Source organism: Ictidomys tridecemlineatus, chromosome 4, assembly GCF_052094955.1.
Source record: "Ictidomys tridecemlineatus isolate mIctTri1 chromosome 4, mIctTri1.hap1, whole genome shotgun sequence".
NCBI lineage: Eukaryota > Metazoa > Chordata > Mammalia > Rodentia > Sciuridae > Ictidomys > Ictidomys tridecemlineatus.
Genome location: NC_135480.1, coordinates 146,483,084 through 146,502,282, shown reverse-complemented (window position 1 = coordinate 146,502,282; position 19,199 = coordinate 146,483,084).

Here is a 19,199-nt window from a genome sequence, read left to right as displayed (position 1 = left end):
ATTAGCAGTGTATTTCTTAATTTCTGAACTTATGGAAATATCATACTTTTTAATTAATATCTAGTATAATTTCACAGGATTATGAAACAGTCTATTGAGAATTTTATAGGATGCATGTTAGAAAAGAATGTGCACACATTGGTTTCTATTAGGTCAGTTTTGTTGATCATATTGTTTAAGTCTTGTATATTCCTTCCTTTTATGTTTTATTATTCTATTAGATAAAAAAATTCTCACTACAATTGTGAATTTGTCTTTTTTCATTTTAGTTATGTCAACATTTGCTTCATATATTTTTAGACCACATTATTAGGCATGTGCAATTTTAGATTGTGATTTCTTTATTGTAAATAGGACAGTTTATCATTATGCAAAATGACATTTCTGTATAAAGTCTATATTGAGTATGTTAGTATAGTTATAGCTGATTTCTTCAGGTTAGTGTTTCAGTGATTTCTCTTTCTTTTCCTTTTTACTCTCAAACTTCCCATATCCTTATATTTTATATTAGTCTTAATAAGCAGAATATCATAGGGTGTTATCTTATTTTAACCCAATTTGTACATTTCTATTTCAGACTGGTTTTTTATCCTTTTTATAGTCAATGTAATTATTGATATATTTGAGTTAAAGCTATTCTGTTATTTGGTGTTATTTATCCCAACCGTTCTATTTGGGTTTTCTTTAACATTCCTAATTTTGTCTCTACTAGTCTCCAACTTATAATGATTTTTATTTTTAAGAGTAACTTAAATACAAATAACAACATATTCTCTTAGCATATCAACCTTTAATTGAAAATATCATTCCATTGCTTTCTACTTCATCAATGAGAAGTAAGTTCTTTATGTAACTGTTATTTTGGGGGAAGAAACTTTGCTTTCTTCTCATGTACTTTTAAGATTTTTTTCCTTGTTCATGGCTGTCTGCAGTTTTGTTAAAATGTCTGGGTAAGGATTTCTTATAATTTATTCTGCTTAGGATACATTGGATATCTTTCTTGGTTTTGAAAAATTCACAGCTATTATTTCTTCAAATTTTATCTCTGCCTTATTTTCTCCTGTCACACTTTCTGGACTACAACAGCTCACTGATGTTTCTTATATATCTTTTATCTACTCATATTTTCTTTCTTCCTTTTATCTCTGTATGCTGCATTCTGGAAAGTTTCTTCTTCTTTATTCCATTTTATAAGTTTTAAATTTAGATACATTTAATTTACCTTTAAACCTACCTTAATTTTGAGTTTTATGTTTTTCAAGTTTGGAATTTTTTTAATATGTCACATTGAGTTTTAGGGTTTCCACTTCTGAAATTTATTTCATAAATGTAGTAAGTATGGCTGTTTTGCAAACCATATCTAATAAATTCAATTACTTGTGTTTTGGAGTCTGCTTTCTGGTGTTTCTTTTTCTTCTGTTGCTCGTTCATTTCATCCTATTGCCTTGTAAGCCTGGTAATTTTTCAGTGAATGCTGGATATTACAATTGAATAATTATTTGGAAGAAAATTTGAGGCCTGGTATGTTGCTGTCTTCCTTTTGAGAAAATATTCATTTGTTTCTACAAATAGCAATGTGTTTTATTATTCCAGGCATTTTAAAATAGAATGTCAACATTGGAATTTGGTTGTACCATTAAGGAAAACAAAACTTAACACCAAATTCCTATAAGGGCTGGAATACTTGAAATTATTCCTCATATCAAAAATATAGTTTTTCAGGTTCTCAGTCTGGGGGTGGGCTTTGTTTATCAAATTCCTACTCCTGGAAAGTTTTAAGTTCTTTCAAATTTTATTTGTCTGGCCCCATGGACATCACTGAAAGAGTGATTTAGCTTTACAACTGCTTTCCCACACTTGGTAAAATCCCTTAGAAAACAATCAATTTTCAGGTTTGGGCCCTTCCTTCCTTCCTTCCTTCCTTCCTTCCTTCCTTCCTTCCTTCCTTCCTTCCTTCCTTCCTTCTTCTTTTTTTTTTCTTACCTTTTTCTAGATCTTGACCCCTCATATCCTCACTATCTTGCAAGTCTGATAATTTGAAGAAAATCCTTTTTGTACTTCATTCAGCTTTGTGTTTACCAATAGAGTTGGTTCAAATTACCTTGTTAACCATATAGAAAGTAGAAATCAATAAAGTATTATGTAGAGACATACTCTTTAGATAGACTATTTAGACTCTATAAGATATTATTTGGAGTGTATCATGAATCAAAATGCATTCTGCTGTCATAAATACCTAATTAAAATAAATTTAAAAATAAATTTTAAAAGATATTATTTGGAGATAAGCAGGTAATCATCAAAATAGCTAAATTTTGGGTTGGCAGGAACTTGCAAAAGAATTGGATTCTCAATATTGGAGTAATATTGAGAGTTATGAAGGGTAGTTCAGATGAATATTTTTTTAAAACACACCCTTCTGTTCTAATTGACCTTTTAATCATGTTGTACAGATCCCAGATGTCTAGTCTTCTCTATTCCTTTTGGTAACTGAGAGCCACACAAATAAAGGCTACATTTCCAGTGCCTTAGAAACACATGGCCAACTAGGTAGTAGCCTCCTATAGATGGGTAATTTATAGGTACAGTCTATTAAAAACAACTAATATTATTGAGCAATTACATGTCAAATACTGTGCTACATACTTCAGTGATGAAGCATTTACTGTTCAAAACACTATGATTTAGGTACCATTATTATCTTCATTTACAAAGACCCAAGAAGGGTCAGTGATTTGCCCAAGTTCAAACATCTAATATGTGACACACCTTGTCATCATACTTTGTGATACCAAAATCTTTATTATCAATAATCATGCAACACGGTAGCAACAAATGGTTTTGGAGGCTCTAAAAAGCTGGAAATATCATATATAGAGAAGACACTGTGCAGAAGGGTGTCAGAGAAGGGAAGGGGCAAAATGCCAGGGTATCATCCTGGAAATGTAACCCCTGATCTGGTGGTAGCAAGTGTACCCATGGCAAAGGGTGAGAGTACTTCCGCTCAGTGTGTGTCCTGACCCCATTTTAGCAGAGATCCGACGAATATAGTCAGAGATGATGTCCAGAATCTCACAACCAGGGCAGCTAGGATTTCCAGTGGAAATGATGGTGCTTAAAGTCACAAAGCCAGCTGAGAGCAGCAGCAGCAATAACAGCGCAGTGGCAGAAAGTGAGTGATGTGATAGTTAAGACCTCAGGGAGAATGAGGAATAATGTAAAAGCTGGAGAAGGAAATGGGCTTCAGGCTGGATGGAAGGGACTTTAGAGAACAGTGAGATGAGAGCATCTGAGGAGGACAGAAGCAGGTTGGCAGCATTCTCAGTCCTCAGAGAGAAAGAAATAATGATAGCAATGAAAACAGCAGCAGGCAGAGGGACTAGAGAGGCAACCCAGAGAGAGGAAAGAAGGGTTGGCAGGAACTTGGCATTTTATCTACCTGGGGAAAACTTTATGTCATTTTTTTTCCTTTTGTGAGTGTGTGTGGATTGTAAGAAAATAATCAGCCTCTCTGGAGATCCTTTGCCTTGAGTGTCTATCTTATGGACTGTCATTTTATTTAGTATGCAGTACATGGAACAAAGGCAGAAAAGAAGTCCTTCATAGGGTGATGTCTCATTATTAACATGACTTGGGAGAAGTGTTTAATTTTCCATTCTATGCAATTAAATAGTGCATCCTGTTCAGGGATATGATTTACCTTCAAGCTATTTGGAGAGGGTTTGAAACAATGGGGTAGATAGCCAAACTGCAATCCTAACTAATGTGTAATTTGAAGTAGTTTCCTTATCTCAGAATCAAAATGGATTGGACTAGAAGATGACTTCCTACTCCATCTGGTTTTATGATTTTATTTATTATTTTTTCCCTTCTGAGGGAGATTATGAAAAAACTACTCGCAACACTTGCCTTAGATTTTGGGTCAGATTTCTCACCTCTTTATAGAGACATAAGCATGTGTGTAAATGAGCTCACATGTGCACACACATGGACACACACACATATCCACCCATAAAGCTGTAATGTATGACATATCAAGTTACCAAAATGGTATTTTTTTTAATCAGTGCTTTGCAATCTTTCACATATTGCAGTGGGCATAGCAAAAGATTGTATTTATATTGACTACAAGTTTTAAGGGGCACATTATTTCAGTGTACCTATAAAACTCATTTCCACTCTATCATTGGTAACTTACCTCACCCATTATACAGGTTCTCATTTCTGACTACATTTGAATTACCTCACCTGGGGTATTTTCAAAAAAATAATGGTAACCAGATTTTGCCCTAAAGCAAGTGAATCCAAATTGTTTAGAGTTGGGTTTCTGACATCAGAACTTTAAGAAACTCTTGGAATAGTCTAAGTGTGATTGTTTAAGAATCATTGCATGAACATCATAAAAGAGGGAACTATGTCCAGTGACCCAAGTATAGTGCTTAATGTAACAAACACTAGGTAAATATGTGCTAAACTAACTAATTGCTACATGCCCTAGATAGCATAGCCAGGAATAATCCCAGACCAGTAAAACAGCTGATAAAATTGTACCAGTTCTTTCTTCCCCAAAGGACTATCTCTATAGTCATTCCTAAATTATTTTTTCCTCTAAGCCCAGATTTGTGCATATCCTGTCTCCATTAACTATCACTGAATCCATCACAAGATTTTGACCACCAAGAATTATTTTCACTTCCAAGATCCCATTAAAATGCCCAGATACATGGAAGCATATTGGTAGGTATACATATCAGGTACTCTGGAGTCAGAGCAGGTTTTGAATACCAGGTCACTCGTTCATTAATTGTGTGCAAACCCCTCCCTGAGGTTTGCTCATCTATCAGATTATGATCACAGCTCTCTCTGAGAGATATAGTGATGTTTACAAGTTGGTAAGTGTCTGACACATGGTCTGTGTGTGTGTGTATGTGTGTGTGTATGTTCTTGGGTGTTTCTTAAACTCCCTAATACACAACTTTCTCGTGCTTTTTTTCCTTCTCATTTTTTTCTCAGAATTTTACACTTGTTTTTCTGTTTTTTTCCCCAAAAGTGGCTCAATGTTTCCAAGTCCTGCACATAGAGGGCCAGAGGCAAAAGATCAGTCACTGAGTCAGGGATCTTCCCTCTTCACCTCGGCGTGAGATTAGGTCTTGGTCCATGGTCAGAGAGGTAGTAAGGGGCAGAGCATAGTCAGTCCCCAGTCTTCCTTCCCCTCATCCCAATTGTCCTTGAGTCCTATATTAGGAAGCTCAAGTTTGATATGAACACTGCCCAAGGCAACAGTTACTACTACCCTGAAGTAATGAAGGTTGTGACTACAACATTTCATTCATTTCTTTGCAGGACCAATGTGTCCAGGGGCACCTGCCTCGGAACCTGCCCTTTATCAATCATTTTCTAGGTAATAAATTTAAGATTTCAGATACCATTTTTTAAAATATGCTGGTTACCACCATACATGTATAACCTGGCTTTTCCCATCTCAAACTTTTCTCCATCATTAACATAATATCAGTGTTAGACATGATAGTAGACTAAACTGAAGAAAATGTTTTAAAGAAAAAAATACAGGTACATTTTCCCATATATCCAAATATCTCTGAGTTCTTTGTGGGAATATTGCTTTGTGAAGAGAGCTCAAGCTAGCTAGCATTTATTGAGAATTCACACCTTCTGTTATATTTTTATTGTATAGAGAAAAATTCTGAATTTATTGCTCAGTGTTCCATTCTTTGGCATATGTGGAGGTGATGTTTTAAAGGAGTTATGTAACATCCATGGCTGGACAAGGCAGTTCTTATAGATATTGTTGGTTTGCCTACATGATAAACCCAGTAACTCTGCTCCTAGATCCATGCCAAAATTGCAGTTTTCAGAACTTCTGTAAAAGGATTTAAACAGTTTTATGCCTTGCCACCAAAATGTGTGTTCATTTTTCTACACCTCCACACCTGGCAGTATTTCAGCCCAACATTTGCTACAGTATTTTGAGTTCATCTTGTTTATTTTCTCCCCTGATGTACATTTTATGTGCAAAAGCAAAGTTACCACTTCCCAAATATACTGCTACTGTTTAGCCCTGCTCCTAAACCATACTCCTCTTAATTAAAAACACTTAAAGGTAACATGGATGTCAGGATTTAGAATATTGACTTCCAGCATCAATATTTGTAGCTCATGTCCAGAACAGCACTTGTTAGATTTCAGATGCATAGTGCAAAATTGTAGCAGTATACTAAAAACGAGTATCTGATATGAAATATTCCTTCTCGGAGACTCACATTTCAAATTGTTGGTAAGGTGACAGTATTGCAATAGGACAGGGCATGAATGTTGCCTGGTGCACTGTTGAAAGGATAATGTGGCGCCTTGCACAAGAAGTCCAGATTTTAAAGGGACATGCTCTCTATTAGGAGCTCTCTCTTCCAATGAGTCCCCAGACCAGGTGTATCAGCATTACCTAGAAACTTGTTAGAAATTCAGTCTTGGACCCCTTGCCAGACTTACCGAATTTAGACTCTGGGGATATGATATAGCAATCTGTTTTTACTGGGTTTCCTTCAACCATAACAAAAGAAACCTGGGAATACTTCTTTCCTACTCTACTCTCTCCCTTCCATTTTACTTTCCTCCATTCTGACAGCTTAGGCAAGAAGGCAGGTCTGCTGGTGACACTGACATACAACTGGGGAATAAATTGCCAGCCTTCACTTCTTATAGATGCCCCAATATTCGCAAGGGATTCTCCTAACTCCTCTTGGCTTTAGGATTTACTGTCTAGATTCTTTGAACTGACCCTTCCAGATAAAACTCAATACAAGGGGCTGGCCCAAAAAACTGGGGACTCCCTGGACTTGGCATGTAAAATACTTCAGGGTCTTTTGTCCTCAGCTATGGGCCTTTAACATAATTCCAGAACCACAGGAGAGACTTCCACTTGCCATTCTATTGTGGTTTGTAACATGGATAATCACACACTGTACTATCCATTTCATAGAATTATCATGAGGGTCAAATGAGAAGATGATTATGAAAGAACTTTGAAAACTGTAGAGCACTACACAAACGCTACTTTTTGTTGTTACCTAATACTCTTGAGAACTGTTTCTGTTTCTCTTTCCTCATCCTTTGTAATTCTAGTCTCCATGGAGAAAATGAGACCTCTTCACCTCCCTGTAAGTGTTTAACTGTCAGCCGCATCACTCTCCTCTCTGTTGTGCGAGTTGAGGGTAGCCAGGACTCTTTGGGATGTGAATAACAGAAACTCATCACAAACTCCTGTAATCCAGCAATAGGACCCATGGGGAGATGATGAGAGGAGCCCATCGAGATGAAGGAGGGGCCATTGGAAGCTGGGCCTTGGGCACTGGAGCAGGGCCCACACTGCTGTGGCTTGCTTTCTCCTGCTGTGGTTCTCATCTCTGTTGGTCTTTGACGTTGCCTGAAGCCTGGCTTGTTGTAGCTCTTCTAGCCAGCTTGTTATCACCTGGCCCTGGGCAGCTCTGGGTTAGCAGCTTTGAGGAAAGACATAGTGTGTATGAATTCCAGGGTAGCACTCTGATTGGGCCAGGTCTGGGTCAGGTGACCACTCCTGGCAGCTATGGAAGTAGATAGCATGTTACCAGAAGGAAGGTTGTGGGGAAGATTGTTAGGAAGACCTAAAAGCTAACTTAAGACTTCCACAGGAATTATCTGAGTAGGGTGAACTCTGTTACAGGGTCTGAGAGGACACTTATATGTGTGACAGCTTTTGCCACTTGCAGTGGTTCATATAAGTACAGAAAAGGACTTACAATACTGACACATAAAAATAATATAAAGATGTCATTTTAAGCACAAAACCCAAGCCATAAATAAGGGGATTTTTTTATAGTTGAATCCAACAAGTATTATAGCTTATTATTTGTCTGTGCAAAACAGTCTTGATGAGAAATGAAATCCACAATTTCATATGGAGATTATAAGGAACTAAGAGATGTGTTTGCCCACAAGGAGCTCCTCGTCCAGGGTATTAGGCAGCCAAGTGTGTTTGCAACACATTACACACATCCTCATGGCCATTGTCATCAAGGAAAAGACAAATGAGCTGCTCGTATAGAGCTGCATAAGTTCTCCCCTGAAATGCAGACAGCTATACTCAAATAATGTCTATGCTATTTAAAATACTAATGTCTAACATTTACTTCTTACATCAGAAACACCTAACTGTAACATAAGACTTTCTGTAAACTATCTGTAAAATAAGACTACAGCTTCTTAAGACAACACACAAATGGACCAGTAGTGCAGTATAAATTTACAGCTAAGACATGCAGTGTTTGAAAAGTTGAGTACTCCCTAAGAGCCGTGGTGGCAACGACTTATGAATTTATATGTTGCTACAGATTAAAGTAATTATTTAGACTGGCTCAGGGAAGCCAAACATAATCCCCGCTCTTAAAACAAGCTATAGATTGCAATTTCATCTTGAAAGCCTTGGTTAGACTAGTACATCTTATCAATAATTTTGAAAACTATATTTCCACTGAGAAATTATAAAAGAAATAACACCATTCAATTTCTTTATGCTTTGCATTCTTTCAGAGTCGGCAAACATAAAAAAGTCAGCAGGTGCAGCTCCTATTCCCTCTGCAGACCTGATAGAAGTCCTTCTCTTGAAAGAACTTTCAATTACAGACTGTCTCTCTGGCAACCCGTTCTAGGCTCCCTACAGACAGTATCAGAATAATACATGAAAATGTAAGACTGTGAGACATTACAGTAGCTGTCATAGGTCATGAAGGAGAAGAAAGAAAGAAGAGCCAGAAATCTTTTTTTTTACTTTTTTTTTTAACGATTTCTTCTATTTTACATTTCTTTTCAATTAACAAAGAAGGTGCCATCACTCAAGAGTGAGACATGACAGGATGTACTAATTCATTTGTCCCTTGGTATGCTTTGTACCGGTTCCCTCACCCTTTCACAATGTGGCACTTCACTACCACTGAGTTCAGCATTGGATAAGATAAGAGAAATGGTGTGCCAACAGGAGAATGAAAAAGTACGGAGGGGCTGGCGTGTAGCTGGTGGAGCACGTGCTTAGCATGCGTGGAGCCCTGGGTTCAATCCCTAACATCACAAAAAAGAAAAGTATGGAAACAGAAAACCCCTTGGACTCTCCTTCCAATTATTTTCATAGTTGTTATTCTGTTGCCAAGTGAATTTATGAAAAAAGAAATTACTTTTTTGTGGCATCTTTTCCACTAACTGCTAAGTCTGATAACTTCTTTCAATTTGTCATAAGAGTATATGATTGCCATTTTGCAGCCTGCAATGACAATAAAAATTCCCTTTTAATTCAATCCATTTGATATGCACATAATTCCTTTAGTGTGAAACCTACTTAATGTCTTGTTCAATTTGCCATTTCTAAAGGAGGAGTGAGAAACTGGGTGATCAAATACATTTCTTATAAGGACCTGGCACGTGGTATCATGTGACAGCAGATGGCATGTGAAAGCCGTTGCGGGAAATATGGCCCCCGTTAAATAGGCTGTGAATGTGCAAGGTTGTACGTGTCTCCTCAGAGTGCCATTCAGTCACCCTGGCATCTGCAGAAGAGTAAACAGCATCTCGCTCACTTTTATAACGAAAGCTAATGCGAACGACCTCAGGAAAGTCATGGAGCTGCATGTACACTGGGCCTGTTGCTGTGTGGTCAAATGCACGGACCAAAGCTAATAGCATTCACTCCACAGGGGCACTAGGCTTGGACAGGCCCTAGACATTTAGAATGTATCAGGCTGTTCAATAGGAAGCCACAAACAACTGAAATCTCAGGGGCTGCAAGTGGAGAAGCAGAAAGAACAGAGAGTTCCCGGTCAGGTATTAAAATTCCTCTTTGTCTAGCCCACCCTTGTTGGGGAGACAAAGGAGCACTACTCTGCACATCAAAGTTGGCCCCTGGTCTAAGGTCTTCAAACCCTTTGTATGCTCTGAGAATTTCATGCTCTTCTCTTGATTCACACCAAGGAGAAGCTAAATTTTGCTCTGCAATACACATCCAAGGCAGCATGCTAATGAGAATTATTATTAAGCAATGTAGAGTTGGCACAGTCTCTTGCAATCTGCTCAGCAGCAGAAGCAGGAAGGGCAGAGGCAGAGAGTCAGAAAAGCAGCTTTGCTGAATGCTCTTCTGGACCTGATTAGTTTTGGTCACTTTCAACACCAGGCAAAGCCAAGTATAATTGTAAGCTTCACAGGAACGGCACACTTTTTCCTGCTCTAATATGCCTGGCCTCTTTTTACAGGGACTTCTAGATTTTGCTGTTGCATTAGAAATATTCTACTAAGAAATTCAAAATCAAATTTCAGGAAATTCAATGACTCAAGGTACAAGAAAAACCAATATGCTGTGCATTTTGGAATTTCTTACATTTTAGGATCCCATCCTAGCAGGTCCATCTCATTGTCAGAATGGGAATTTACTTCAAGAGCCCTCCCTGACATGCAATTTGGAGTAGGTGATGAGCTCTTGGTCAGATGGAAGAGGTGGGACTACCAATCAATGCCAAACAGAGGGACCCAGAATGAGACCTGTTCGAATAAGCAAGCCTCTGAGTAGTTAAACCAAATCCTTTTTGTGAAGATGCAGCATAAGGCAAATTATTTGGAAATAAATCACAAGACCAAAATAAAAAGTCATTTCCACAATTGCTTTGTTCTTAAAGGCACTTTGCTGGACAGGTTTTTGCTAGAACATACTGATCTGAGGTCATCCATTGCCTCTCCTTTGACCACTAGACCCATGGACCCACAGAGCTAGTGGTCACTTAGATGTCCCATCAGCATCTCAAAAGGAATAACTTACACACTGTGTTCACCATCTCTGCAGCTGCCACCAAGATGTGTTCCTTTTCTTCTTTCCTATTCTCTAACATTTAAGAGACTTAGAAGACAGTCCTGCTTCTCAATAGCCACGTCTGCCTCCTATTTTCAGTTCCTCTCCATCCCCACTACCATTGCCTTTCCCCAGCATGTTCCCATTTCTAGTTTAGACTGTAGTAATGGCCTCTTGTCTCACACAACTTACCATCCCCACACTGTCATTCAAGTGCTCTCTCAAGATCACAATTCTGGGTTAGGGTTGTGGCTCAGTGGTAGACCACTTGCCTAGCATGTGTGAGGCACTGGGTTGAATTCTCAGCACCACATATAAATCAATAAATAAAATAAAGATCCATCAACATCTAAAAAAAAAATGATCACAGTTCTGGTCATCTCACTTCCCTACTTGGAAGCTGGCTAGTAACACTCCATTATCCGCCTCTAAGCACAACATCGCAGCTTCCATATTTGCCACCAACCCATCCAGTACACATTGTACTCCAGCCATATAGACTCCTTTATTTCCACAAAGGAGTTGGGCTCACACACTCAGACTTTTTCTTGGATTTATATCTGAATGCCAGTTGCTTCTTCTGCCTTCCTTGGCTACTTGCTCCTCATCTGGTGAGATTATTGCCCTCATCTTTCAAAGATGTACTCAACCATCAATTCCTCCATAAAGTTTTTTTCTAACCCTGCGGCCTCTGACCCCACCCAAAACTTATCATTTCCCACCTCTCTTTCCACACCTGCATTTCAGTCTACTCTGATTTCTTTTAATGACTGCATAGTATTCCACTAAATGAATGTATGTTAATTTACTTTACAAATATCTCAGGAGTGAATATTTAATACCTCAATGTTGTTCTGAGGACATCCTTTGAGAAGCCAATTTTTCTTTGTAAACGCAGGTAATCTTTCAGGGTCCAGGTTGATTTCTCATTAAATACCATGAAATGCTTGTGAAAATCTGATCCAGACTGATAAGATTGTTAATAATAATAATAACTTGATGTAGAATAATTTTATGTATGCATGGATCATTTCATTAATGCAAAAATCCTCTGAGTTGATTATTATACTCATTTTATATGCAAAGAAATAGAATTATAGAGGTTAAGTGATATATTTAAAGTCACCCAACTACTAACTTTTAGACCCAGACTTTCATTCTAGTTTTGCTTAAACACTGCTTGTTTAACATCTTTCTTTAAATTAACTCATAATTTCCCTTTAAAAAATCATTCCAGGGCCGGGGATATAGCTCAGTTGGTACAGGGCTTGCCTTGCATGCCCAAGACCCTGAGTTCAATCCCCAACACCACATACACACCAAAAGAAAAGTAACAAAAGAAAACTTCACATGATTACCACTAACAGAAATTCAGAGCTGCTTTCTATAAATGCAAGATCAGAACAAAAATAAATATGAAACTATTCAAATTTAAAATTTGCAGAGATGCTACTTAAAATTACCTTGTGTAATTTGTGATGCATGGCAATCTTTGGGAGACATTGACTTATGGGATAAATCATTATCAAAACTAATTTTTTTCTTCGTATACTCTATCTGAAATGAAATATTAAACAATTATTAGTTTAGGATCTATCTTTATGAGATATATTATAAAATACTTGATAAAGAAATTAGTATTTACCAATCCAACGTTCTAATGAATAAATATTATGGCAAATAGCATCCATTTCATTTTTGCTCTTGGATCACCATTCTAGCACTTTCCCAAGTAGACTAACAACGTTCCTCAGGCCTCTTTTCTTGTACAGTGATTGAGAACTTCAGATTCTGTTGTGTGGGAAAGGATAAGGAATAACATGGAGATAGGAAGAAGTAAGAGAGGAAAGTCCAAAAATAAAGGTTTAAGATTAGCAATAATTATAGAAGGTGCACGAAGGAGGATGATATGCTGGACTTTGCAACCATCCTGTAAAGATCTGGTCCTGTGCTGGGCTCTCTTGGAGGCTAGCTTCAGGAAAGGACAACCCAGTCTGATATGTTCTGTGATAGTGTTTCTCATACAAAAATGCAAATCATCTTAATTCATCAACCAATTGAATAACATTCATTGATTACCTATAATATTATATATTGGGGACTGTGCTAGTGGGATTTACTGACATAAATCTTTGCAGAAATATGCGATTATGGATAACTTGAAAATATGACATGCACAGGAACAGTTTTTCATAACTTCTAATCTCCTGATTTTATTTGGTAACTCTATATTTTTAGCTGAGATCATAGAATTACATTTGCCAGTCTTTTGTATGTTTCTAAAGTCTGATTGACAGCATGCAAGAGTAGTGTTGTGGACAGTTTCTGAAAATTCTAAAAGGAAGAGGACATGCTTTTTTCCCCTTTCCTTTTTCCTTCTTTCATGTAGATACTTGATGGTTGAAGGTATCTTGAATTGCAAGGCAGCCTTGGGGAAAGAGATTGTGCATTGCAGAGCAACAGAACAGAAGGGGCCTGGATCATCACACAGTGGAACTAGTCCCCATTCACTTACTTCCAGACTATAAATCAAAGAAAATAGAACATTTAACATTTTGAAGCTATTGTTTAGGATTGAATAGGAAGGGCTTACTGTCACTTGCTGTTGAACCAAAGCTTAATTAATTGAAATGCTATTAAATTTGGAGGCAAGATGCTGGGAGTATAAATTTTGTTGCAGACCAGTTTTTGTGTGGTAGCTAATCACATATGTTAAGAGTGGGTTAGGCCTGCTCTTTGTCTTTTTCCTGTTTGTAACTTCCTTACTTATGGAGGCCAAGGAATTCAATCCATTGTCTCTCAACCCAAGTGGGTCGTCCTGTAGTTGAATTAACGTTAGAAGCAGCTCAGCTTAATAATGCTTATGGCTGAAATGGGCTGCAATATTCTCCCTACTCTATTTTTAATGGTCAGAATGGGCAAAATGGGGCATGCTGAAAAGAAAGATTCCACTAGACCAAATATGTTCTGTTAAGACATAACTATACCTTTTTCGAAACGGGGTTTGCCATCAGAACACAGGTGTTGTGAAAAGCACACTGTTTGTGATATGAGGCAGACAGTTGCTGTGGGTGTCCTCAAAGCAGTGGACAAGAAGGCTGCTGGAGCTGGCAAGATCACCAAGTCTGCCCAGAAAGCTCAGAAGGCTAAATGAATATTACCCCTAATACCTGCCCTCCCCCAAGTCTTAATCAATGGTGGAAGAACAGTCTCAGAACTGTTTGTCTCAATTGGCCATTTAAGTTTAATAGTAAAAGACTGGTTAATGATAACAATTCATCATAAAACCTGCATAAGGAAAGGAAAATATTTTGTGGACCATTTTTGGGTGTGGCAGTTTTAAGTTAATAGTTTTTAAAATCAGTACTTTTTAATGGAAACAACTTGACCAAAAATCTGTCACAGAATTTTGAGACCTATTAAAACAAAAAGTTTAATAAGAAAAAAAGACATAACTATAAAAAAATATTTTTTTTGAATTTGTGGGTTCCAATGCAAAATGAAATTGTGGGGTTGCTTATTCAAAACACAGGTAAAGAATACCATTAATTCTCTTAAAACATATCTGAGAGCCTTATAGAAATGGATATTAATCTCTTGTTGGATGTATGGTTTGCAAATGATTTCTTCCCCCTTTTGGGTTGTTCCTTCAACACAGACTTCTTTCTGCATTCAAAGCATATTCTTGTTCAACCAGAAAGCCTGGCCTCCTGCAGAGCCTCTGCTTACTCAGATGTAGATGTAACAAGCTTACCTAGTATTTGCTTTGAGTCTTTCTGAATTCCTGATCACACTGGGTCTGGAGGAACTCTGTGATCATGGGGTATCCGGAACGCTTATATGTGAATGGAATGACAAAGAATGGTAGTAACATGCATGTTGTCATATACTGTCCCATCGCACTTCACTTACAAAACACAGGCACAAAGAAATAATTAAGAATTTGAAGACAGTAAGAGTAGAGAATTAGACCAAGCACAGGGCAACTGCAAGCATTGCATATCCAGGAGGCTGGCTTTGTGAGGCAATGAGGAGAAACAGAGGTTATAAATTTCTCTGTGTGCATCCTGCAGGAAGGCCCTTCCAGACTGAAGCCTCATGAGGGAGATGCTGCTCAGGTATGTTTTCTTCCTTCCTACCTATAAACAGTCCTCTCACCCTTCTCTTTTTGTACCTTAGTGACTCCTCTACCTCTTCTAGGGAATTCTGAAAGGCTTGTATTCCACTCTTTGCCAGAGCATATGGAATCTCTTATGTGTTCATTCAGATAAAAGTGGGAGAATTGGAAGATGGACACTCACCCTGTAAGTGAGGATGAAGGAGACTGTGGGTTCTCCAATTTCAGATCAGTGTCCCCTTTATAGGGAATTGCAAAATACTTTTCCTATCAGATCACCCAGCAAAGGTGAGCACATCTGCAAGGCAAGCATTCCATTATTTTCTAAGACCATATTGTCTGCAGTGGTCTTGAGGAAATGTTCTCCTGGCTAGCAGCTTTAGACTTTGTCCTTTTTGAATAACATACCCTCCTATTATTTTGTTAAGAAGTATTATGCACTTTGTGACCCTGGGGTTACTTTAACAGAAAAAAAAAAAGGCTAAAAATGGCTCTATCCAGTGAAGAGACAGAGTTTATGTTCAGTCTTTCCCTATCCCAGGCCCTTTTCCACCTTTGGTAGTTTGACCCTGGACTACAAGTATATTTCTCTTTTCACTGGGCATCTAATTGTCAAATAATTCATGCTACCATTATCTCATAATAGCTTAATGAATCCCACTTCTAGAATTTGCATCTTAATAGGAGATTTTTCTAAGTAAAAGAAGAAGGAGGAGGAGGAGGAGGCTGTGGAGGAGGTAGAGGAGGTGGAAAAGAGTCATTTTTATTACTCAGAATTTTATATGTATTAGATAGAGGATGCAACAGCAACAAATTACTCTGCTAGTACTTAAGTTTGTGTTATGCGAGGGAACAGTTAACCTTATTGAAAAGAGAAAATTGAGCTGAGAGTTGCATGCTCCAGGGTAATAGTGGGGGCTTTGCTTAACAACTTCGACAAATACTTTACTAATTCACAACAATTGTGTTCCCTTGGAACAAAATACAATTTCAAAACTCTTTAATTTCAGTTAAATAAGGGAAGGAAATGTGAATTCCGTATATATTGTAGCACCATACATGATTTTGTGGTAGTGTTATGAGGAAGATAGAATATTATAGGATAAACTCTATGGCACACTTCCTTTGGATTATTTTAAATGTTAAACAAAAAAAAAAATAGAATTAAAGATGAGAATGACCTGTTAGAAAAACTCACATGTGGGCTGGGGTTGTGGTTCAGGGGTAGAGCACTCCTCTAGCACGTGCAAGTCCCTGGGTTCAATCCTCAGCACCACATAAAAATAAATAAATAAAACAAAGGTATTGTGTCCAACTACAACTAAAAAATAAAAATATTTTTAAAAAAGAAAAAGAAAAACTCACATGTACTTTAGTTTGACCCTTCAATAACATCGTTTAATAGAGCAATAAGCAAAAAAGCTACTCAAAGCCTCCTGATTCCTGCACATCTCTCCAATGTTCTCTTTTTCCACTCTGTGCTTCACAATTTTTTTCTCCTATAATATGTGCCGCAGTCTGGCTGGGCACAAAATCATGAGCCACTCAAGCAGGAACAAACTTTATTTTTTAAACTGCCGCCAATGCCCCGTTCGATGGGGGGGTGGGGGGGTGGGGGAAGAACTGCCAACTGACAGGAAGTCCCTCCTCCGGAATTCCCGCCTACTGCACTTCCCTAACCAATGGGAACTCTCCAGGAGTCCCATAGCAGGCTGAGGTGGAGAGCAGGAGTCATCCATATGAATGCAGATCTTAACATAATCCTATCATCTCAATGGCTTGCTGGAGTCACCTTTCAACCAAAAATGACATGCAGCATATTATTTGGCTATGGCTCTTAGCAATATGAATTGCCGGTACTTTCCCCTTCACCAGGAATGTCTTTGCCTCATGCCTTTGATCGTATTTTGTCCTCCTTCCAAATGTCCTCAACTCCTCCTTAACCTGCCTTTGCCTGGTTAATGCCTACTCATCCTTCTATATTCAGCTCATGGATCATCATCTCCAAGGAAACCCTCCTTTTACCCATCTCCAACCTTAAGGAGACTTAAGTATCCCTTCTAGGTAGTTCCCAAGTACCCCATTCACATCTCCACTACCATACATAACACATTATAACCAAGTCCCTTGGGCTAAGTTTCAGCTGTCACTTTAGTGTGAACTCCTGGAAAGCAAGGACCATCTTATCATTTTTTCTAATTCCCCAAATCTCAAGAGGTAGCCAATAAACATTCATTGAACAAATGAATGATTTGAGGAGCACAAAAACCTAAGGAGAAAACTATGATTTGGAGAAACTAAATAGCTTTCCTAAGACATTGTAACTAGCTTGAGACTTGCACCAGCTCTCCTGAGTTTAGGACATTAGTTTTCCCCTACAAATGCTAGTTTAGGAGTCCCAAATAATAGGAAAATCATTGTAAATTTGATTAAAAAAAACTCAAAGAGTTTTCAAATTCTAAACAATCTGAAAGTTTTCAGAGCCATTTGAGAATTCTAAAACCTGGCTGCAGACAGTATACATAATAATATTGTTACTCCCACTCAAAATTATTACTGTCACTTCAGCAAAAGGGAAAATCAGTAGGGAAAATACTTGGGTTCCCTTCCTTCATAATTGTTTAAAAACCAAATATTGTATGAAAACTAATTTTCTGGGGAAAAAAATCCTTGTTCCATCTAACCTCCAGGAAAAAATTTTGATGACTCCTTGTGGATGTTTCCCTTTTCCCAGAGCGCTCCAGTTTTCAGTCATACCCTCAGTATCCTTACCTGAATCCATGTGCTTCTCATCCCTGGGGCATGAGACTGAGATCAAAGATAACATGTTGGGAGCTTCTGAAAAGTGTGTACTTTTTTTTCCTTTATGTGAGACCTGTGGGAAGAGGTTATTCACAGATGAAGCTAGGACTTCCATTTTTTTTTTTTTTTAAGTCAACAGATGAAGAAGGGCAGAATTAAAGAACCATCTTTGGGAAGAAAAATTGGCACTGCCAGATTGAACCAGTGGACTCTCCCGTCCACTCTATTTCTAGACTTTCAGTTACATGAGATAAAATACTAAGTTATTATTTAAACTGCTTGGTATTCTGTAACTTTCAACAGAAAGAATGCTAGCAAATGCAACAAAATTAGTGATTTAATTTAAATCACTAATATGTTTAATGTAATACTCCAAGAAATTTTTTACTTTGAAGTAATTTTAGCTTCTGCCCCCTCCTGTGGTCCCTGCATTCTTGAGCTCACTGAGGTTTGGAAGGGCATTGGTTATTTTAAAACTTGAGACTATCAATTTACCTCTAACAGAGATGATCATCTATTTATTTCTTCATTTTAATGGAGGTTCTCATAAAATTTTGAGATCTCTGCCTCCTTCATCTTTAGGATGACCATCATTCCACTGGCTAGTGGTAAGTGTATAAACTCTACACAGAGAAAATTGTTTGCCTGACTCAAGTCTCAGAAACTTCAATTATCCAAGTATCTCAACAAGTGTACATTCTCATGGAATGTCAGCGCACTGTGAAAGTCCCCTAAACTTGACCCGGAAATCTTGGGTTTATTCTACTGAAATTCTTTCTGGGCTCCCATAAGTCCATAAGCTCCCATAAGTCCAGTCAGCCAAGGAATTCATAGTATATAAAAACAGAAATATAGTAGTAGACTTGAGGAGTAAAGAAAATGATCTATTTGGCCATGTTTTTTATTGAGAGAGATTTTCACCAGAAAGCTGTCAAAATACACCACCTTTGGTTGAAGTAATTTTAAAGTATTAGAAGAAGTCTAAATAATGCCATGTTCATTCTGAGCTTTTATATGACCACAACAATAGAGACAGTAATAGCTCAAATTTATTTTTCATATACTGTGAACCAAAACTATACTCAACTTCTTTACTATGTCATCTTATTTAACTCTTATCATAACCCTCTGGAATAAGTTTTTGTATTTTCTTCCCATTGGGGCTTAGTGAGGATTCAGTAATTTTCCAAAGATCTTCAGAGCCCATGTTCTTAATCTTTACTCTAAATAGACAACAGACGTATTCTAAATGATCAACAACGTTTGAGTTACCTCCAAAGCTAGTAGAGGTATAGTGCCAACTAATGGATTTCATGATTCAAGGACAATAGGGAGTTAAACCAAAGGAACAAGATAAGTGTGGCAGGAATCTGGAAAGCATCTCATATAAAGTGAGCATTT